This window comes from Chroicocephalus ridibundus, chromosome 1 (genome assembly GCF_963924245.1).
Source record: "Chroicocephalus ridibundus chromosome 1, bChrRid1.1, whole genome shotgun sequence".
Taxonomy (NCBI): Eukaryota; Metazoa; Chordata; class Aves; order Charadriiformes; family Laridae; genus Chroicocephalus; species Chroicocephalus ridibundus.
This window is the reverse complement of record NC_086284.1, coordinates 187,895,775-187,915,733: the sequence shown is the minus strand read 5'-3', so window position 1 is coordinate 187,915,733 and position 19,959 is coordinate 187,895,775. Positions and strand designations below refer to the sequence as shown.

At 42.5% G+C, this 19,959-nt stretch overlaps 1 long non-coding RNA gene across 1 annotated transcript; it reads left to right on the top strand.

The window, feature by feature from the left end:
- Window positions 1-546: 546 nt before the first annotated feature.
- On the top strand, window positions 547-15,080 carry LOC134510169 (uncharacterized). Its single transcript, XR_010069517.1, has 5 exons — window positions 547-813; window positions 4,126-4,199; window positions 5,616-5,763; window positions 8,661-8,855; window positions 12,655-15,080. It is a non-coding gene; the product is annotated as an uncharacterized LOC134510169 (long non-coding RNA).
- Window positions 15,081-19,959: the final 4,879 nt, after the last annotated feature.

The window sequence follows — 19,959 nt, the reverse complement described above, 5'->3', positions numbered from 1 at the left end:
AACGGAAATTGAAGAACAATTTAGACTGGCAGCAAGGCTTGACCTGCAAGGGGGTTTTGTTGAAGTATTTATAATTCTGATAAACCGAGACTGAAATTAAAGAATAAAGGAAACACAATAACTCTTCCCCTAGTTCTTCTTATTGTGGTTTCATTCCTTTGTTTCTTGATGTGGATTCCAGAGAATTAATTGAGCATTAAGACCTAAAGAGCAGTACTTTTGGGGCTGATTATTGCACGCCTCAGCTGCTATAATAAGGTATGAGTTAATGACTTTAACCACCTGAAAAGTGTAACAATTTCCCTGTAAATTCAGTGCCTGGAGTTACTTATTGCCTGATCACCTAGTCTGTGGCTCAGGAAAAAGGAGGAATTGAAAAAGCAGAAACTTACTGCTATTGCATTTAAGAAGCGTTAAATAAAAACAAGTTTAAAAACAAATCCAGATTCTTGCACTTCCCGGACATTATTGTCCTGTGCACGACATACCTGGCAGTGAGTCAGCACATTGCGCTCACGTCTGAAGTCTGGAAGCTGTTTCGTAACGAAGGAGAAACCCGCGACCGATCGCTAGAGGCAGCCAGGCCTGAATCTGGCAGCACCGCACGCTGTAACTGGCTTGGCTGGTTGCTTTGTGTGCGTGTGTGTGTGTGTGTGTGCGTGTGTGTGTGTGTGTGTGCGTGTGTGTGCGTGTGTGTGCGTGCTTCTCGTGGGTGAGTGGGTGCTGTCGGTGACTTTCCCTCTCAGCTCCGCTCGCAGGAAATGAGCAAAACTCCCGTCTGCTCCGAGTGCTTTTCAGTACAAGACCAAAAAGGTAAGCTGAAATCCAGTGCCCCTCGTGCTCCTGGCACCCTGCCTCCCCTACCTAGGAGGGCTGCGCCGTTTTTCTGTGTTTGTAAAATGTTGAGTGACTGGGGCCGGTGAAAATTTCAAGGTTGGACGGGATCGTCCCAGCAACGTGAGGGACTGAAAGGCTTATTTTCAGATTTTGACCTCTTCAAGACAAAACCCATCCTTTCATCTGTATTTTTGCAATGCTTGGAGCAATGGTCTCTGCTCCTTTTTGAAAACCGTGCCTGCTGTAATACTGTCTGTGTTTATTAATAGCAATAACAACAAAAGGCGGAAGCTAATGGAGACAAAGGATGGTGAGTTGCAGTAATTTATGTTCTTTTCCCAGCTTTGTCATACGCTTGCTATGTGACCTTGAAGAAGTTATTTAATCTCTTTCTGTTTTAAAGTTCCTCCGGAGACGTAGGATAACAGTGTTTAGCCAGGGTGTCGGGAGGCTTAATTCGGAAGCGCTTGTGAAGCCCGCTGGTCCCCGCAGAGGGGACACGTTCTGTACAAGGCACGGATGATTGTCCTGGTAGCAAAGGATCCGCCAAGAATGCGAGCAGGTCATCAAAACAAGAAGTCTTATGTTGAAAAACGTCAGAGTGACCCTTCCTGCCACCTCCGTATGGTTTGGAGACAGATAAAGCAAAATGAGGGAATTCCTGTCTGAAGCAACACCGTGATGGGAAGCATTCCCTTTAAGTAAGCAGCAGGAAAACAGCCACAAAACTTGCAGCAAAGTGGAAGAAAGAGCCTGCCTTGAGCACACAGGCTATTGCAATTGCCAAGAACCGAAATCTCCCCTCCTTTACACCTGAGGGGTTCTCTCTGCCCCCGGCGCGGGTCTCTCAGCCGTCAGCAGAGGTTGGAATGAGCGCTGCAGTTGCCCTTGGCTCGGCATTCCTGGCCATGCCTGGCCCTTCCCCTGCTAATCACCGCTAGCGAAGGCCTGTTATCTCCCAAGGCACGCCCGTGAAGGGAGCTGCCCGGGAATGTGATTTACAGCGTGAGGCTGAATCCCATCCCTTGTTCTGCAAGCTGCTCGGCAGCGGCGAGAAATACCACCTCCTCCAGGAAGGGATGGCTGGAGCCGGGGCCCTGACAGTGAGGGATTAAACCACGAGCAGACTTGGATGGGATACAATCAAAACCTCCTTCTTCCCGTAACAAATCTGCAGCTCCGAGGATCTTATTTTAAAGTACCTCCGGGAGATACCGCCCTTCCTTTCTCCTGGCTTATCCTCGTTGCAAAGTCCCGCCGTGCTATGCCACGCAGACCCGGCCCGCGCTTCCTGGCACGCAGAGCTACGCCTTTCCCCAGGAGCTCCTCAATCATCTCACTGCTGTAAATTTTCTTTTATTGCTTTTTAAAAATTTTATTACAGGGGCCTGATCCTTTCAGTTGGAGGCTCTTGCTCGAAGACACTGCGCTGCAAACCCTGAGGGAGTCACAGTTCCTCCTCAGAAGAACGCGGGCTCTGAAGTCCACGTTTCCTTTCTGGAGAGCCCCTTCTGAGCACATGTTGGGGAAGAGCTGCCAGAAGTGCCCATACGAATGCGTACCCAGAGAAGTGAAAGAAGTGTCACTTGATCAAGGGAACAGATTTTGTGAGCGCATCTTACACCATTCAGATGGTTCGTTCACTTCCTCAGATTAGAATTAACAAGGAGCTGTTTAGATAGATGCCATTGAACCCCTCTTTCAACCAGCTCGTGACTAAATGCAAACTGACAGTTGGGAGAATTTTGAGGTTTTGTGACCTTCCTTGTAAAATTTTAGTTTTTCAGATCGATGTCTGGATGACACGTATTCAGAGATCCAGGGCACAGCTAATATATATGGGATGTGAAGTCAGTCAGGAAAGACACAAAAGTAGTAGTTAGCCACTTGCATACAGTAAAAAACTTTCTGCACTTTGTTTAGCTTTTTCATAGTGTCCTGTGTCAAAACCACCGCTGAACAGGAATGGCGTGGCTTCCTGCGACCAAACAGTTTCAGCATTTTATAACATTTGCCATGGCTTTCAGAGAAGTAAAATGCATGTCACGGAAGGCGTTCTCAGCTGGGGCATATCACTGCTGGATGCACTGGCATTTCGTTCCACTGACATGCATGCTATGTGCTGTTGAAATGCTACAAATTTCACCAGGGCTTTTTTTTTTGGAACCTAATCCCGTGGTGACAGTAAACACGGCATATGAGAGAACCCAGCTCAGAAGTTATTTGTGCATCACTTTACATCACCCCAAAGTTGCTGGATACGCTTTGCAAACTGCAGGAAGCGAAAAAGTTGCTATTTTTAAAGTCTACTTCTAATTGCTGCATTTTTCAGTAATGACAAACAAGGATGAAATTTCATTTTCGTGATTCTGGGCAATGAATGGATTTAATCACTATAGTTGCAGGAATAAATACCAGACTAAGAATGTGATTGACCAGACAGGAGAATCAAGAGAAATGCACTGATTTATTATCTGCTGGAGTAACATTTCAGCAATTTGAGGAAAAGATGGTCCAAATGAAATGAACAAACAAAGCCCGCAATTTTTATATGAACAAGATGGCTATTTCAAGAAACCCATGCACTATCCTGGCTCAGCTCTGCTATATTTTCTTGCTTTTACATTTGTCACATTCCTCTCAAAATTTATTTAATAAAGTTGCATTAACGGGTTCTGGTTACCATTAGCAGAAAGTAAATAAAATAAATTAGAAGTTCAAGAGCAAATGAAAGTTGTGTGCGCACTGAAAGATGTCTAGTGACTGGATCACATAGGTAGAAGGTTTTTGTGCAAAAAGCTGCCTGCCTGACCTGAAACTGGGTAAAGCAGAAAAGTTCCAGCTTCACTGAACCTTCTCGAGGAGATTACTTAAACCCTAAAAACTTCCTGCTTGTGGTATGCAACCATCCTTGGTGTCTGCAGAACGAACAGAGCACAAAAATGAGAGCTGAGTAAACTTCGTAGAAATAGTTTTTTAAAAATGAAAGAAAAAAAGACGTCCTCATTCAGTCTTACTTATGCAAACCAGAATTTCAAAATTACTGCGTGAACTTTTGAAATGAGCACCCTCTCCTTTTCTGAAAGCCCTATTCGGGCTCCACCAGTGACGGTGTTAAGCAGATGTTTTCCCTGATCAGCAGGTAGTTTTCTTGTCTCTTGGGAAAAGAATGAAGCTCCTTTGCTTGGGGACCAGACGTTTCCAGCCTATTTCAAGGTTTGAAATGTCTTCAAACTCCTGACTCCTTTGTCGCATCTAAGTACCTTCTCCTGGATCTTCTTTTGGCAGGTTTAATCGTTATCTGGCTGAGTTCCAGGATTAAGTGTGTGGGGTTATAGAAATCATTTGATACTTTGAACCTGGTGAGTTTCATTACCTGGCTATCACTGCAGTAGAAAACACTGCACAAGTTCTAAAATTTAATTTCATGCTCCATTCGTTTTTGTGTCACCGCCTGTTCTGTGACACCCAGGCTTGCAGGTCTGTCATCCCTTCCCTTCACATAAATATGTGGAAAGACCGTAACATTTGGATAGATATTTTAATCCCAACTTTCCAGCGTCTGCTGAAAAACTCAGAATTAATTGTAGCGTGTGGGTGCTTGCCCATCTCAATTATCAAGCAATCAGTAGGTAGCAGAGGATGGTAGAGCACTCTCAGGGGGTGAAAGGTATCCAAATAAACAATGTGAAGGCTTTCCCACCCCCATCCATAACACGGCAACAAATGTAGCCATGGTTATACTAATCAATACACATTTAATTATTGAACCTTCCCGCCTGATGTTGGCCAACCAGATTAGAGAACTTTAAAAAAAAATTATTGTCAAAAGCGAGATGGATAAGTTACCCTCTGGATGGATGGATTGTCCCTAAAACAAGCAGTAATTCAGACAAAGGGACATACATCATTTTTAATTGACGAAGGCTGGTCCCTGAACATGAGTAATCGAAGCTTAGTGCCAACTAATGAATCTGCAGTGCAACACCATTGTAGCATTTTGGCTTGAAGTTAGTGCTTCTAAACGACCACTTAATTGCTTCAGTTCATATAATTTGGATTTATGAATAAACATGTATTTTCCTTGGGGCTTTCCTAACCTTTTCTTGCTGTGGTGAACAAAGTAAAACTTCTTTTAAATTTTGTTACTTCCGCAGTGTTTTGATTGAAGCACTGCTAGTTTTCTAAATTTTAATAAGAATTTCTCAGTGTAACATCACTGTCACCACAAGGGCTCTGTCTGATGAAATCTGTCATTAAAAGTGCAAATGGAAAATATGATTCCATGTGTTGCTTTTCTTAAACTTCCTGCTGCTTCTACTAGTTCATAATTTAAATCCTGTTAGCTTTATTTGAAAACATTTCTGTCCATAAGTATAGTGTACAACAGCACACAACATTATTTGTGAGTGAAATGTCTTTATCACAGTATTAAATTTTTAATTAGTTGACAATAATATTTTGAAGGGAAGTTCAAATTACCTTGTAGTTGTCTGTTTATACATTTGCCACTTTTCTAGCCCTCGTTGCAAATTCAGTATCTGAAAAATAAATTATAATTCCAAAATGATAAGACTAATTGTAAAGATAAAAGCTGTCATGGACCGAGTGTGCAAATGTCCTTGCGTTGCCCTAAATGGCACGTTGACAGGAGAAGGTACACACTAACCAGCTAAACTTTCAAGTCTCAACTTGTGAATTTTAGGCGTTTTTTTCTGGATTATGTAGAATTTGCTGTAAAAAGTAAATGTAGCATTTATTTTGCAAATCTTATGTAGGCAAAAGCTGGTGATGATTTGGGTCGAGTTACTGCCAAGAACACCCGAATCACGCACTGGTGTTTTATAAACATCAACAGAGCCATCTGCAACCTTTGGTCCAGGCTGAGAACTCGAAAGCCGAAGGGAGTCTCCTCACAAGCAGGAGGTGAGAAACTGAGCTTCGATGAACTGGGCTTCTAACTCAATCACATAACATTATGAATAGAGTCTGGGGAAAAAAAAAAGAAAAAGTGTGTACATTTTTTGTACATATACCACTGAACAGACTTAAATGATGTTTGGCACATGTCTCCTTAGTTCGAAGGCTGAAACCTGGCTTGTGTATTAGGAAAGCACAAAATATAGGGGTGAGTTCATCAATTCATTTTTCATATGACAGATGTTGGAGATAACCTGTATATATTAGTCATATTCTTTTATTGAAATGGTATGGATTTGGAATATAAATATTTGGCAATAAGTAGAGCCATATGAATAAAAAACCTACGTGTTGTTTGAGATATTTTTGAGCAAGACTCTGGATTTGAAACCAGTGTTTTTTTCTGGGAAGATACGGTAAAAAGGAACGTACAAACACGGGAAAAGGTGGTTTTACATAGACTTGAAGACCATTTTGAGGGTCATTAAAGCAGATGTTCAGTCCTGACAGGGTAGGATATCCTAAAAGTAAAATGACTGGTTTCAATTACAAATGCATACTGTGATTCAGTTAAAATTAGACCATGAGAAATTGCAGCTGCTTGAAGCAGGATAGCCAACTGCGCCCCAGCCCATCTGCCAACCTCCACTGTTTTCTTTCGGGGCTAAAACAAAATATACGTGAGATAAGAGAAGTTATTCAAGATAAGGAATGACACAGTTCCTTTCCTAATCAGTCATGGCCAACACCACTTCACTGTGGCTGTCGTGGTGTGTAGTATATCCCTCCTTCCATCACGTCCCCAAGTCATAGGTGTGGGGCCTCTCTCACCAAGAGAGATGTTGTTGGCCCCATGGGGACCAGCACTGCAAGGTATTTGTTTGCTGTCCTGAATACGTCTGGTGAGATGGCTGCAGCTGTTGTATAATTGTGTTATCTAATATGGATAAAGAAGAGCATCATCTGGACACTTGCCCACCCCAAGCGGTCATTTTTTTTTAGTTTATCTTTTGTTTGGGGCTTTTTTATTGTTTGTTTTCAATTTTGTTTTGTTTGTTGGTTTTTGTTTTGTTTGGGTTTGTTGGGTTTTTTTGAGTGTGTAGAAGATATCCTAGTCACTTTATTTATAATAATTATCTTCTCAAATGGTTTGTCCTACAAAGACTCCCTAGTCTTACTCTGAGGCATGGATGACAATGTATTTCAGGAGTTATACTGAAAAAAAATATGTGTTGTATGCCAAAGGAAAACTGTTTTTGTTTTTGACTTTGCAAGGACAGTGTTTGCAAGGGAGACATTAGTGTGATTTACCATGGGTGTTCAAACCCCGCACTCACAGAGAATGCATTGCCCAGTCTGTTCAGAAGCTGCACTGGATCAGTGCTGGCCTTTGCTTTGTTAAGCAGAAATTGCTTATGGGCGTACGGCTGCAGAAAGGGTGACTACCTTTGCAATGCATGTTTGGTTTTTGAGCTCAGAGTGAGGGGAAAGGGAGTTCTTCTACTGCTTGGGACGAGCCCACCTCAACCAGCTTCAGAGATTTTTCAAAATCTTTACCGAGGAAGTTCAGAGAGTCCTCAGGCTTCCTAGTGACCCCGTTAAAAAAAAAACAAACACAAAACCAAAACAAAACCAAGACCCAAACCTACCCACAATACAAAGTGCTCTGAAACGGTTTGGTAAGAGGAGGAATTGTGTTACAGCTGGCTACCAGAGAACAGTGCTGAAAGGGAAATAGAAAACAGGAGCGACATCGGCATGGGAAGGGCTCGAATTAAATAGTAGAGAAAAGACTGTGAGAAACATATATATATATATATATATGTATGCATAACTTAAAAGTGAGAAAGTAGAGGAGACAGTAATATATGGAAAACTGTATTTTCCATAAATTAATGTGTCTTGGTGGTATTTATTCCAGGAATATTATTAAACATTATGCATTAAAGTACACTTTCATGTCTACACAGGTATGAGTATGTACTGTACAAAAGAACATGGCAGGGTGTTGCTAGAAATGGCACTTGAATGTTTGGAGAGGCTGCTGTTTTCCGTCTGTGTTCCCCAGACTTGTGCAAGAGACCTAGGTGATCCTGGAAGTTTTCTGGCATCCCTGTACCAATGGCGATGGCAGTGTAGCAGTCAGCTGCTTGCTGCCCATCCGGCAAGCGTATCCGCAGCGGTGTGCAGTTAGTATCCTTCCACACTCCCCAACGAAGACAGGGTGCTAGCACTCACAGCTCATCAGCAAAAAGCACCCGACCCCCAAAACGCTGGAGAACAAACCTCGAGCAGCTGTACAAACAAGGAGCTGACAACCAGTTTCTATAATGGGTGCTGAACTTGGTCGACCTGACCACACAAGCAGGACTACTGCGTTCAACGCTGACAGAGAGGGTAGAAGCAGCTATTACTGTCACCCTGGTAGATCTGGCTGAAAATGCCAACTAGTTAGATTTATAGATACAACTCAAATGTGCATTTTAGCCTCCTTCTCAGTTACCCCCAAAGACAAGGAATCCAAGAAACGTTTTCAATTACCCTTTCAAGGACGATTTGAGACGATGAAGGATCAAAGGCATGCCCAGTCTTTGAGAAAAGTGAAGGTGTTTTCAAACGCTGCTTTGTCTGGGGTAGATAGAGCCCTTCAGTGCACCGGAAACCAATATTAAACCAGCTGGTTATCGACAGGTTAGCGAGAAGCCAGCCGCAAAGCTGGTGTAGGCAGAAGGTTCTGCACTGTCGAGGGACCTCAGGATGCAGCCTCCAGTCTTGATTCAGATGGAGACCTGATTAACAGGCGATAGCATTTACTGTAAACAGTCCTGTGGCTGTCTGGGGGAGCCGCTGTCTGCAAAGCTGTCTGCAAGAGCTAATGTATTCTTTATATGTTTTGTCTCCAGGTTGTGCAACGCATTCTGTGAAACTCATAAAAATCTCTGGCCTGTACCTAGTTTATCATAAAGGTGGCCACTACGGGACGGGGAACGACAGCGAGACTGCGGGAGCAGGTTTGAGCACTCTGCATGCCTGCCAAGATTTCAAAGGGAAAACAACAGGCAGGCTTTTCCAACTTCTGCCAGCTCCAACTCTATCAGGTCACTCTATTTATTTTTCCTTTATAATATCTTCAGTAACTTTAATAAAGCTCTTCTTATGACTAACAGCTTGAAGGGATCAGGGTATTAGAGGAAATACAAAGGGAAAGACAACACTAAGTAGGCCCCTCCCTTACTTCAGTGCCGTGTCTCAAATAAATGTATGCAATCTATGATCTTCTAAATAATTACCTGGTGTTCCATTACCTACTCCCTCTTTGCAAACCTGTTTTCGAGCTCCTGCAAACCCAGATCCCACCCAAATGCTGCCAGGCTCATTCCAGGGTGTAACAATAGCGGAAATGCTGAAACAGATTGATGTTAAACTTCAATTGATTACTGTAAGGTGATATATTAAGAATTATTGATACTAATACAAATGAGAATTAAGCATAGAAGAAAGTCCCTTGGACAGAGGGAGGCAGAGGGGAAGGTGACTTTGTGGCTGTATGCATCCATGTGCACAGAGCGGTGTGGAACATTAATCCATTCATTCCAAAGCAACTCAACTGGTATTAGTGCTTGTGCTTCTCTGCTGTTTTGCACAGAGATGTCATAAACCAACACTAGAATAGCTTTTTGTGCTGTATCTCCATGGATACTAATGTTACACAGGAGGTATAGATTTTTCTAGTTAAAGAAAATTACATTCTTTTTCTAACTAAGTTTAATCATAAATGTGCAAACGCAAGAGATCCAGTTCATCAAAGGTACCTTTGTGGTTATGGCACATACAGCTCCTCGCAGCTCCTCTGCCCAGGGCTCCTGCCGTTCTATGAAAGCACAGTTCCCCAAAAACAAATATTCCTGTGTTGCAAATGTGTGTCCTCGGAATGTGCATGGGAATTTAGGAATAGCCACAGATATCTGCAGAAATTGGAGACACTGAAATCTCTGTGCAGAACCTCGTAATTGTTTACTCTAGGTCTTACCTTTAGCTTGGCACAATATGCAGGGCAGCACTAACGGCGAATAATTGGTAATAAATGACCTCTCTCTTCTGGCACACATTTTAGCATGTTTTTCACCCCAGAGTTGTGTTTGCAGTGTGAGCAAGGCACATCTTACTGACTGATGACCCAAATGAACCCATCCTCCCACTCCTGACCTCACACAGTCCAGCTCCCAGCACCGTATCGCATTGCTGAAGTTAGTTCAGAGGCAAAAAAATCAGCTTCAACCATCTATATATTTGGCTGGAAATGGGACCTGTGGCTGCCTCAGTGCTCCCCAGGGCACTGTTTCAATGCTGCTGATGGGGGCACAGAGGCCCCACATCGCCTGCAGCCTGCTGGCAATGGTGAAGCCAGGCATGATGTCCCTTCTGGTCTCTGGATGCTCAACCCAGGTGACCTGGAGTACAGAAAAAAGAGCTGGGGACTAGTCTCATGACGGCCAAAGCTGGTGCTCTGGTGAAACGCTGGTTGGCACCAGATGTGCTTTGCCCACAAGGAAGACCCCTGAGGTCCTGCCCCTCTTTCCTCCGCTGAAGGGTGGGTGCGTGGGGCCTGCTCTGCGCCATCTCCTCTGCCCTGCTTGGCTGGAGGTCAGCAGGAGACACAGTCTCTCAGCAGGGCAGAGTGCCACCGATTAGCTGGTGGGAATTTGGGTCAGCAGCACCCGTTTGAGGGTGTTGGCACATGAGGCAGGAGTGGGACCAGCCTCAGCAGCCCTGGCCAAGGAGGGATGCTCAAGTGCAGCCATGTGCGCCTGTGCTGGGCGCTTGGGCTCTGTTTCCCTGCTCTGCTGAAGCCAGAGTCCAACGGCATCCAAGGTCTCCTTGCTTGCAAACAAGCTGTCACCAACCAGCGCACGGGATGTATTTTTAGTGCGTTGGAGGCAGTCTCCTAGCTACAGCTTGAGGAGCTCAGCTGGGCAGGGGCTGGCAGTCCTCAGCCTGCACAAAAGCAAACACCGCTGATGAATCCTGGTGTTCAAGCCAAATCCTGCCCCAGGCTCGCTGTCATGTCCTCCCCCCGAGCCTACTCCTTGGCTTGGCTTTCAGGGTTTGGTAGAAACGATGCCCAGGTATTCCTGTGGGCTCCTGGAGCGCGGCTGGCGACCGGGGTTGTTTGCATCCTCTGCGGAGCTAGAAGTGGTCTTTTGTTCAAGTACAGAGATGTACACTCCCCGCTGCAAAGATAAAAGACCAAATATTGTTTATGTTGTATGTAGTAATCTATCTCACATCTGCCAGAATTTAGCTTTATGTGAAGATGTGAAAGAGTATTCATTAATTGCTCTTTAAGGGCAAGGCTATTAAAAAGTTATTTTAATTTTGGGCACGAATTCAGAATTTCCACTCTTTCTGAAGTTGCTTGTCTTCCTTAAATTGCTATCTGTCTCAGAACTGTTTATGGATAATAAAATGTCTTTAAAGATTCTCTTTTGTTTTGGAAAAACCTTGGAGATGATTTGTCTGGCATCTCCTGGACGTTTCGCAGACACTGCATGGTTGTTGTTGGGCTGTTACTAGGATGACTGGAAGTCAGGCAGCGTTACCTAAGCCTCCAACTTTCTTTGTACTACTGAAACAGGCAACGCAACTGCTGCAATGTGCAGAGCGCCCGTGGAACTCGATAAAAGCTGAGCATTAGAGAAGACTGGGCTTTGAGACAGATCAGTTCTTGTTTGTCAGCAAAATGTCTAACTGTGCCTTGAATTAATCAAGTTAATTTCTTTTTTTCCCCCCATATTGCCTTCCTTTTGCTCTTTGGAGAGGCTGCCCTTGCTTTCCAAGAGCTAAATGACTTTTTCCTAGACTTTATTCTGATATGAGGCGCACAGGAACAATGAAACCTCTTGTTCAGCTATCAGGAAAATTCCCCCAGGGCCTGGATTTGTTTTGCTGCTGCCATTGTTTCCAGTTGCCATTTACTACTCCATCTTGTGTGTGCGCAGATCTCATCAACATTTATTAAAGACAAGCTCTGAATTTGCACGATTGCAAAAACACGGGATGGATGGAACATAATCTCAGACCAGGGGGTGACGTGTGTGTACCTGTAACATGCAGGGTTTCGTGTGGAACAGGCACACATTGTATTGTAGTCTAAGGAGGTGGTTTTGAAAATTATTTCCCTCTATGGTTTCGCCAAACAATCTTTCCTCTCCAGTTGCAAGGAGCTCTATGTCTCCAAGATGAAAAGTACACATTCGCAGGTGCGATTTGATCGATTCCCATATTATTAAAAAAGAAGGAATAGAAGCCCTCTACAACAAATACTGGACACGGTTATGCACCTTATATAGGGGCTATTCATAAGCTGATGAACAAATGCGTTTTGAGGCTTCTATTTTATATAGCCTAGAAAGAAACAGAGAGTCTTTTCAAGTCTTTTATAAGTTTAGGAATTACTATTAACAAAAAAAAAGAAGGAAGTAAGTTCCTTCCAGAAAGCTTGCATACATGATTACAGTGAAGCGCTCTTGTAGGATAGATATGGTTCTGTCCTCTTCTCTGAGCTAATTTTTCCTGTTTTGGTGGAAATTAACTGTTATAATTCTTATACTCAAAAAAGGGTATTTTTTCATCTGCACTGGAGGAATCCCCAAAATTTGCTGGGAACTACTCTAAAGAACATAGTAAGGTCATGCTGCTCTGGCCTATCTAATACCATATCTAATGCTGTAATCTCATATTCCCCCTTTCCTTGAGTAAGCCTCCCCCTAACGTGTCTTCCATGGAGTCAGCTGAAGTAGAAAGTAATTTCCCTTGTGACTATGGAGAATTTGAAATCAAGCTTTTTGAGATAAACAGAAGGTTTTGTGTCATTCAAATGTCTCTACCTTTCTCTAGGCAGAAGCGATGGACGAAGGTGCTGCAGCTGCTACAAACTAATTTTCAGCCAGGCTGGGTCTTCCCAAATTGCAGTATGTTCAGTAGATTGAAGAAGAACATTGCTGGAGTGTCCTGTCCAGCTGGGAGCTGCTGTCGTCGTCAGCGGTGGCACGTAACCAAGATACATTTGGGAACACTTGAAGCAAGCAATGAATCACGAGCTGTCATGTATAATTATATGTCACTGGATAACGTAATGTTGGTGTTGGAGTGCATGTGGGCTAGTAAACCTTTGCTGGAATGGATGGACTGTAACAAGACTACAAGGTCTGAGACCAACTTCTTCTCCTGTTGAAGTTTTCAGAGTAAGGCTGGAGGTGTCCCAGCGGAGCGCGCTGCTCTTGCCAACACACAAGTCATTACTGAATGGAAGGAGGAGCATGAATTTTTATAGCCTGTGCTATGAAGGAAGTAAAACTAGAAGACCTAATAGTCCTTTCTGGGTTTCAAATCCATGAAAACATAAGTGGTGTGATAAGACCCTCCCTGCTAACAGCAAAGCCTTTTCCCTTTGGTTCAAATGCCAGCAATCAATTGCTACTTGCTGGCTGTAATGCATTGTTTACCTGTCTCTAGAGGCAACTGATGTATTATTGTGCTTTGTTAATTTTCTTTTCTTTTCATAATGTCCCATATTTTTTTCCTGAATTGTTTCTTTTATAGCTTTACTAAGTGCTGCCTCTTCTGGGAAATAAGTCTGTGTTTGAGGCTCAGCCCTTCAAGGTGCTGAGAGCTCTGGACCTTCTCCAAGAAAGCTCTTAAGAGAACGGTCATCTTTAGGTGTACGAGTAGCCTGGCCTAAGAAGCACTGTGTTTTTAGATGGAGCCTCCGCAGCATAGTGGCCACTTTGCCAGAAATCAGATTTAAACATATATACTGTCATTACTTTGACATTTATCTATTGAAAGCTCCTTTAGAGCATCCCTGAAGTATTAAGAGACCCATGGAGCTCTTGTTATTAACACACGATTGATTAGCTGTAACTCTGAAGTTGTCTAGGGAAAAAAAAAAAAAGAGAGAGAGAGAGAGAACAAAAAGTCCTGTTAGATAGTTCAATATTCAGATTTTTTCTTAAGGAAAAATTAAAAGCTGAGACTTTGGGTGTTTATCTCCTTTTAGACATCCACAAAAATCCTCATTGCAGCTGAGAGATAAAAAAGATATAACAAGAACAAGAAAAGGGGAATAAAGAATGTTTGAAAAGAAACAGCAGAGCCTGGACTGATGTATTTGAGCAAGAGCTGATGTTAGGAATTTCCATGTAGAATAAGCAAAATAAAATGTCATCTCATGGTTTAAATACTGCCAGATGATTCAATATACTTTTCACAGCATTCTTTTGCCATGTGATATTCTCTTATGTTTGTTGAAGTCAGGAAATGAGAAACTGCTTGAAAGGGAAAGGTTAGGCCTCGTGTCATTGTATAATATATGCCCACAAGCCTATTATATTAACAGAGCTGCTTAAGATAATTCCAAATGGAAGATGGAGTTCATTTCTATCACAGTATATTCTCACTGTGATCTGCTAACAGAAATCAGTGTATCATACACTTGTTAAATTAAGGTTCATGAGGAATAGAGCCAATGAGGACATCGTATTTTTTTCTTGGGAAAGTCGACATTTGAACGAAAGTTTTTAGCTTGAATCAAGATGAAAAATCAAACTGTTACACATGTTCATTCCAACCATCTATTAAATAAGACATAAAATGTTGGTTTGAGTAAATTAAAACATTGTATGTCAATATTAGTAGACTTTTCATTTAGATTCTAACTCTCAGTTACGGTTTTTACCAGAATCAGTTTGAAGTTCTAAATGATTAATTGAACCAAACATGAATTTTTATATCCAAAATGTTGAAATTGGGCATTTTGAGAATTTCTTAAATAGGCTTTGGAAATTATCAATTTGTGAAAAAGGACTATTTGCAACAGACCTTTTTCTTTTCAAAGCACAGCCATTTCCTAAAGAAAAAATATTTTGTGCAAAAAACTCCCAGCCCCCCATAATGATGAAGTAAGCAATACATGTTTTAATTACCTTGCTGTTTACTTTCTCTGTAGTTTCCCAGACTTTAAGGAAACTATTAAAGCAAGGGTAGAGAGGATTGTCTGTTCTGCTCGCACTCATAAAACTCAAATATTGTGGTCTGGTCCGATGTCAGCCTGGTTCAGATGTTCTCCTGCCTGCCGTGCTCGAGGCTCTGTTCATGACCAGAGGCACATACGAGGCATTAACATATCAGTATCACACATAGGCTGCACCGTGTGCTGGAGGGGCTCGGAGGGGAAGAAAGGATCGTTCACTAGCTGCATTTCTCCAATCCACATGCTTGACTGTCACTGTAGATGGGAAAATCCAGTGAAATTTGGTCAGTTCTGGTTCTGGTTGGTATTAAAAATTGTATCTTTTGTCATAAATCTTGTGATGTTTTCAGTTATCTCTGGGTCTAGCAACAATTCTGACCCCCATCTCTAAATGCAAAGGGTGCCTCTTTCTTACTCCTTTGGCTTTAATGTGTAATTCAAGAATTAAATGTTTAACATGCATTTTACAGGAAGATCTTTAAGTGCACATGAACGGTCTCTACTGTCAGTGAAGGTGAGGTAGAAAATAGCGATGAATTATAAGTGCAGGGCTTAATAGGATTTTAAAATCAGTAGAGAGGCTGGCCCGACACACACAAACATTTTGAGGAAATTCATTTTTTAACAAATCCTGCCAGCACGTTCGTTTATTCGCCTTGCTGCTGCTGCTGCGTTGGTGTTGCTACAGCTGCCAAGGCTTGTGGCTGCTTTTCCTGCTCTGGCAGCCCTTGGGGTCCCGCGCACCCCACGCAGGCAGGCATCCCTGCCCTCCCCCACCACCCTGCCTGGGCAGGGGGCTGGGGTCTTCTCCAGGGTGGGATCGCAAGTTCCCCCTTCCCTTCTGGAAGCTCCCCATGTCACCTCCAGAACCTGCAGGGAGCTGGGCAGGGGAAGCTGCATGGGGTTCAACCCTTGGGATTTCAGTGTCTCCCTGCGTGCTACAGGATGGTTGGTTGAAACCTGCTGAATGCGGTCAGGTAAATAAACCTCAGGAAGACCTCTACTTCCACGTGTGCTTTACCTAGCAAAGTGTCTCTTCGTTCCCTGAGTATAACCCATAAGTATTGGTACAGGGCAGCCAAGCAGATCAGGGTTGGAAATGGGAATTTTACCAGTCTGGACTCATCCACATTTATTTTGTTACCTCTTCTCTATTGCATTATTCACATCTATGCAAATGTTCTATTCTGTATTACTGCATTTATCACATCTTTTCTGTGATTTGGCAAGGATGTGGGGTGTGCTTACTCTTTCCATACAGATATAAAAAATTCTTTCCGTATGCTAACAGGACAAGCTAGCTCAGCTGCTTCAATGTGAAGGCCCATCCATAACTCAAGAAGACCAACAAGAGGTGTTTCTGAGAGATTTTAGTTCATCATGCTCCATTTTGTGTCTCAGAGGTACCTGGAAATGTGCAGTTACAGCTCTGCAACTCTTCCTTTACAGAATCATTTCTGCTAATTGAGGCAGGACACATGGCTTTCTTCTTAGTCTTTGGCTTTCCTACAGGACTAGGACTTCTTCAGGCTTTACGCAGCCTTCAGATATTTAAATCTGCCAAAGGGCTGAAAGGAGAGGAGGATCTGTTGTGGTCACCTTTGTAACCTTCATTCCTAATACTGGAGAACATAGCAAAGTCCACAGTTTTTCTATGCTGAGGATTGAAAAGAATTCACTAAAAATCTTGGAAATAATCATAACCCATTGCATTTTCCAGAGATGCCAGAAAAAGGAAGAGACTTTCAAAGGCATGAAGTATGAGCTCATTTCCATGATCTTTTGACCAGAAAAGAAGAATGCATATGTGAAACTGTTGCATCCAGTCTGTCCTCTGTTGGCTGCCCACTGATTTATGCAAGCACATAAATTACTCAGCATCAGAGGACTGTATACTGTATGGCCTCAAGTCAGCAAGACAAACAAGTACATGCCTAATTTTAAGCAGATGAGTTTTTCCAAGAGAAAAGGCTTTTGTGAAAAATTAGAATTAAGCATTTTCTACAAAGAACTGAAACATATACATTGCTTCCAGATGAGCCTCCTTAGAGAATCCAAACATCCTGCAATCCATCCCAAACAGACCCAATACAGTTGGCTTTTCAACAGAAATATGGAATACCTAAAGTATGGTGGAACCTATGTCTCAGGATGGAAGAAGCTGGATTTGCTCACAGGCTTCTGGAGTTTCTATTCTGGAGGGCAGCAAAGGAGCTTTGGGAACAGAATTTATTCAGTTTTCCAAAGCAGTTGACATCTTCAGAACTGTGTTTCAAAAAAACGCCTTTTGAGTATTCCTGTCAAAGTCTTGTATTAAAATTTTATTTCTCCTGTCAAAGGCAATAATTCATATGGTAGCAAGTCACAAACATTGCCTTATAAATGGCATTGTGAAAATATGTAGACAACATCCTACTTTCCTCAAATCAGGCACGCTAAGGACAACAGCTGCTGCCTTTCTAGCTTGGGGAGCAGGTGTTTGACCACCTACAAGCAGGATGTTTTCTCCTTGTATGAAAATCACGCAGGTTTACGCAGCAATGCCAAAGAATCAAGGCAATGCAGTAGTCCAAAAATTAAAATGCTGACAGTCTTCCTCTTATTGCATAACTTGGTTCAGCGCCATAGAAAAATACATCAAATTAATCAAAACAGAACAAAGAGTTTTGTCCCTGTATGTGCTGTTGAGGCTTTATGAAGCCACCTTTCTTGTTCTGCTGTTTATTTATTTTATGGCACCCTGGAAAAGTCTATACAGTGAATAATTAACTTGGGAAATCTTGTGAGCCTGGCATCTCTGAAAAAATGCAAATGCCTCTGAGCTTCCTCCCAACTTAATGGAGTCTGAGGAAGTTGTTGGAGTTGGTCCACTGACTGAACAGCATTGGCCCAAGTCCTTAATTTTGAGTAGCATAAAGATATTATTTGGCAAAAGAAGTGGTTTTTAATGAAAGTTATTAAAAACTTACGACAAGAAAATGGTAAATTAAAGCTCCAGCCTCGGTAAAACAGTAGGAACTGATAGGAAGAACTGTGGGAGAGCAGCAGGAATGGATAGAGGCAGAGTCCAACAGCTGGAGCAAGAAAACATAAAGCATTTTGTAGGTTAGCCTAAGGTGGGAATTGAAACTTGTTCCTCTGTGGCACAGACTGACTGGGGCTTAGGAAGAGGAGTGACAGAGCTTCTTTCACATGTTTTCTGGCTAGGGCAAAAAGATATTCACGAAAGACCCTTAGCTTTTTATTTTGGGAGCTGAAAGAAGATCAAAATAGACCATATGCTCAGTGCAGACAGTACCGGTGTTTGATGAAATGACTGTAAACCTTTCAGAATTTTGCTGAGGAAATTAGCAGGAAATGAAAAAAACCTCCTCCGGTTCTATTTTTACCTTTCATGACATTGTATTATATTATCCGGTTTTAGTACAAAGAAATCATGGCTCAAGTATTGAAAAAGGCGGTTCTTGAAATACCAAAGAAAAAAGCTTTCTTAAGAGCAGAAAACCTGAAAGAACATTTCATACAGGTGCAAGTGCTCAGAGGAGCTTTTTGTTTTACATAATTAAGTTTGTAAGGATCTCAGCCGCTTTGTGTTTAAAATAACTTTTAACATCCAGCATTGAAAGCTAAAGCTCTCATTTAATGTAAGGCTCATCCAATGTTCCTTAAAATCATGGAATTTCTCCTTATCATTGTTAGCAATCTGTGTCTGATATATTTTTATTTGTATTTGTATTTGTCTTAGTCCTTCAAAAGGTGTGACACTGTTCTAGCAATCATGCAACTGAAAATAAGAGAAAGCTGAGACTTTGCATGTACAAAGCATAAAAGTTCATTTGCCTAAAATACTCTCCTCACCCGAACCATGAAGGGGACCCCATGAACTGTCCTGACATGTGACATCTGTGACTCAACACTGGCTCTGATTGAAATAAACACAGTTCTTCTAGAAGATGAGTCAGAGGAAAATGGCAGCTGGGAAGACTTTTCTCAAGGATAAGACTTGCATCTGCTCAGTGTGACACTTTTCTCCTGACTGCTATTTTGAATGGCCATCTGGTGTGAGTCTGTTCCAGCCACGTACACGTTCTGAGCCGTTTCTCCGTCTACCTCCAGTACTTTGGAGGCAGAGGCTCCCCAGGCCAGTGTAGATACGATCTGGGAAGCAAGCCTAACCATATTGCAGTTGAACATCACTGCATCTCCCAAGCAGCCAAGAGAACTGGCTGAAGAAGCAGTTTCCAAGACACCAGATGCTGTTGCAAACCAGTCATGCAGAGCTCATTCTCTTTTTGAAAGCTTTTTTCCATCCTCCTGCGATGGGTAGGCACAGAGAGAAGGATGGCCAAAGTAAGTTCAACTCTGCTCGAGGAGAGGTGCACGTGCTGTGTTTTGCCCTTCAAAAATAATATGTCTCTTGTTCATGACAAACATGAAAGCTCTCTCCACATTTTGATATTTGTGTCCCCTCCTCTCCTGGAGTCATTACAGGAATGAGGTGCCAGAAGTTGTTAATTCTTGTACTGTGACTTTCTAGCAATATGTTTTTAGCTTCAGAGCAGGAGATTCCCAGTTTCAGAGCTGCCTTTGTATCAAGATTCCCTCCTAGTCTCCCAGTCTCTCCTCTCCATTTTCAGTTCACTGTTTCTTTTATCACTCTCCCTCCTGTCTCCACCCTACAACCTCCTCCTTGTTGTGTTTAGTTTAAATAGTAACTTGGAGCACAGCAACAAAATATACATTATGCCACTATTCTTGAGGATCTTTGTGGATGAGTAACGGGCTTGCATATCTTCCCAGCTATTTTTTTAAATCCATCCTCACCAAACTAGGGAGTAGCTGCTACTGATGTATAATCTGTTCTTCATCTTCTTCCTAATACTGCACCCAAATTCTTTGGCAGCTTGCAAACACTTAGTGCTTGTTTTGGAATGTCTTTGATCACTGAGTTGGGGCCAGGACATGACATTCACAGCTAAGCTGTACCTTCTGCACTTGCCTTTTCTGCATCCGCAGTGATGATTTTTATCAGTCTTTAAGTTTGGTTTGGTTGTGTTGCCCTGAAGCTGTTGATCAGAAAGTCTCAGTTCTCTAATATCCAGCAGCGCCCACAGATAGTAATCACTTCTGGTGGGGGACAAGAGGAAAAATAGTCCATTTTTTATTAAATG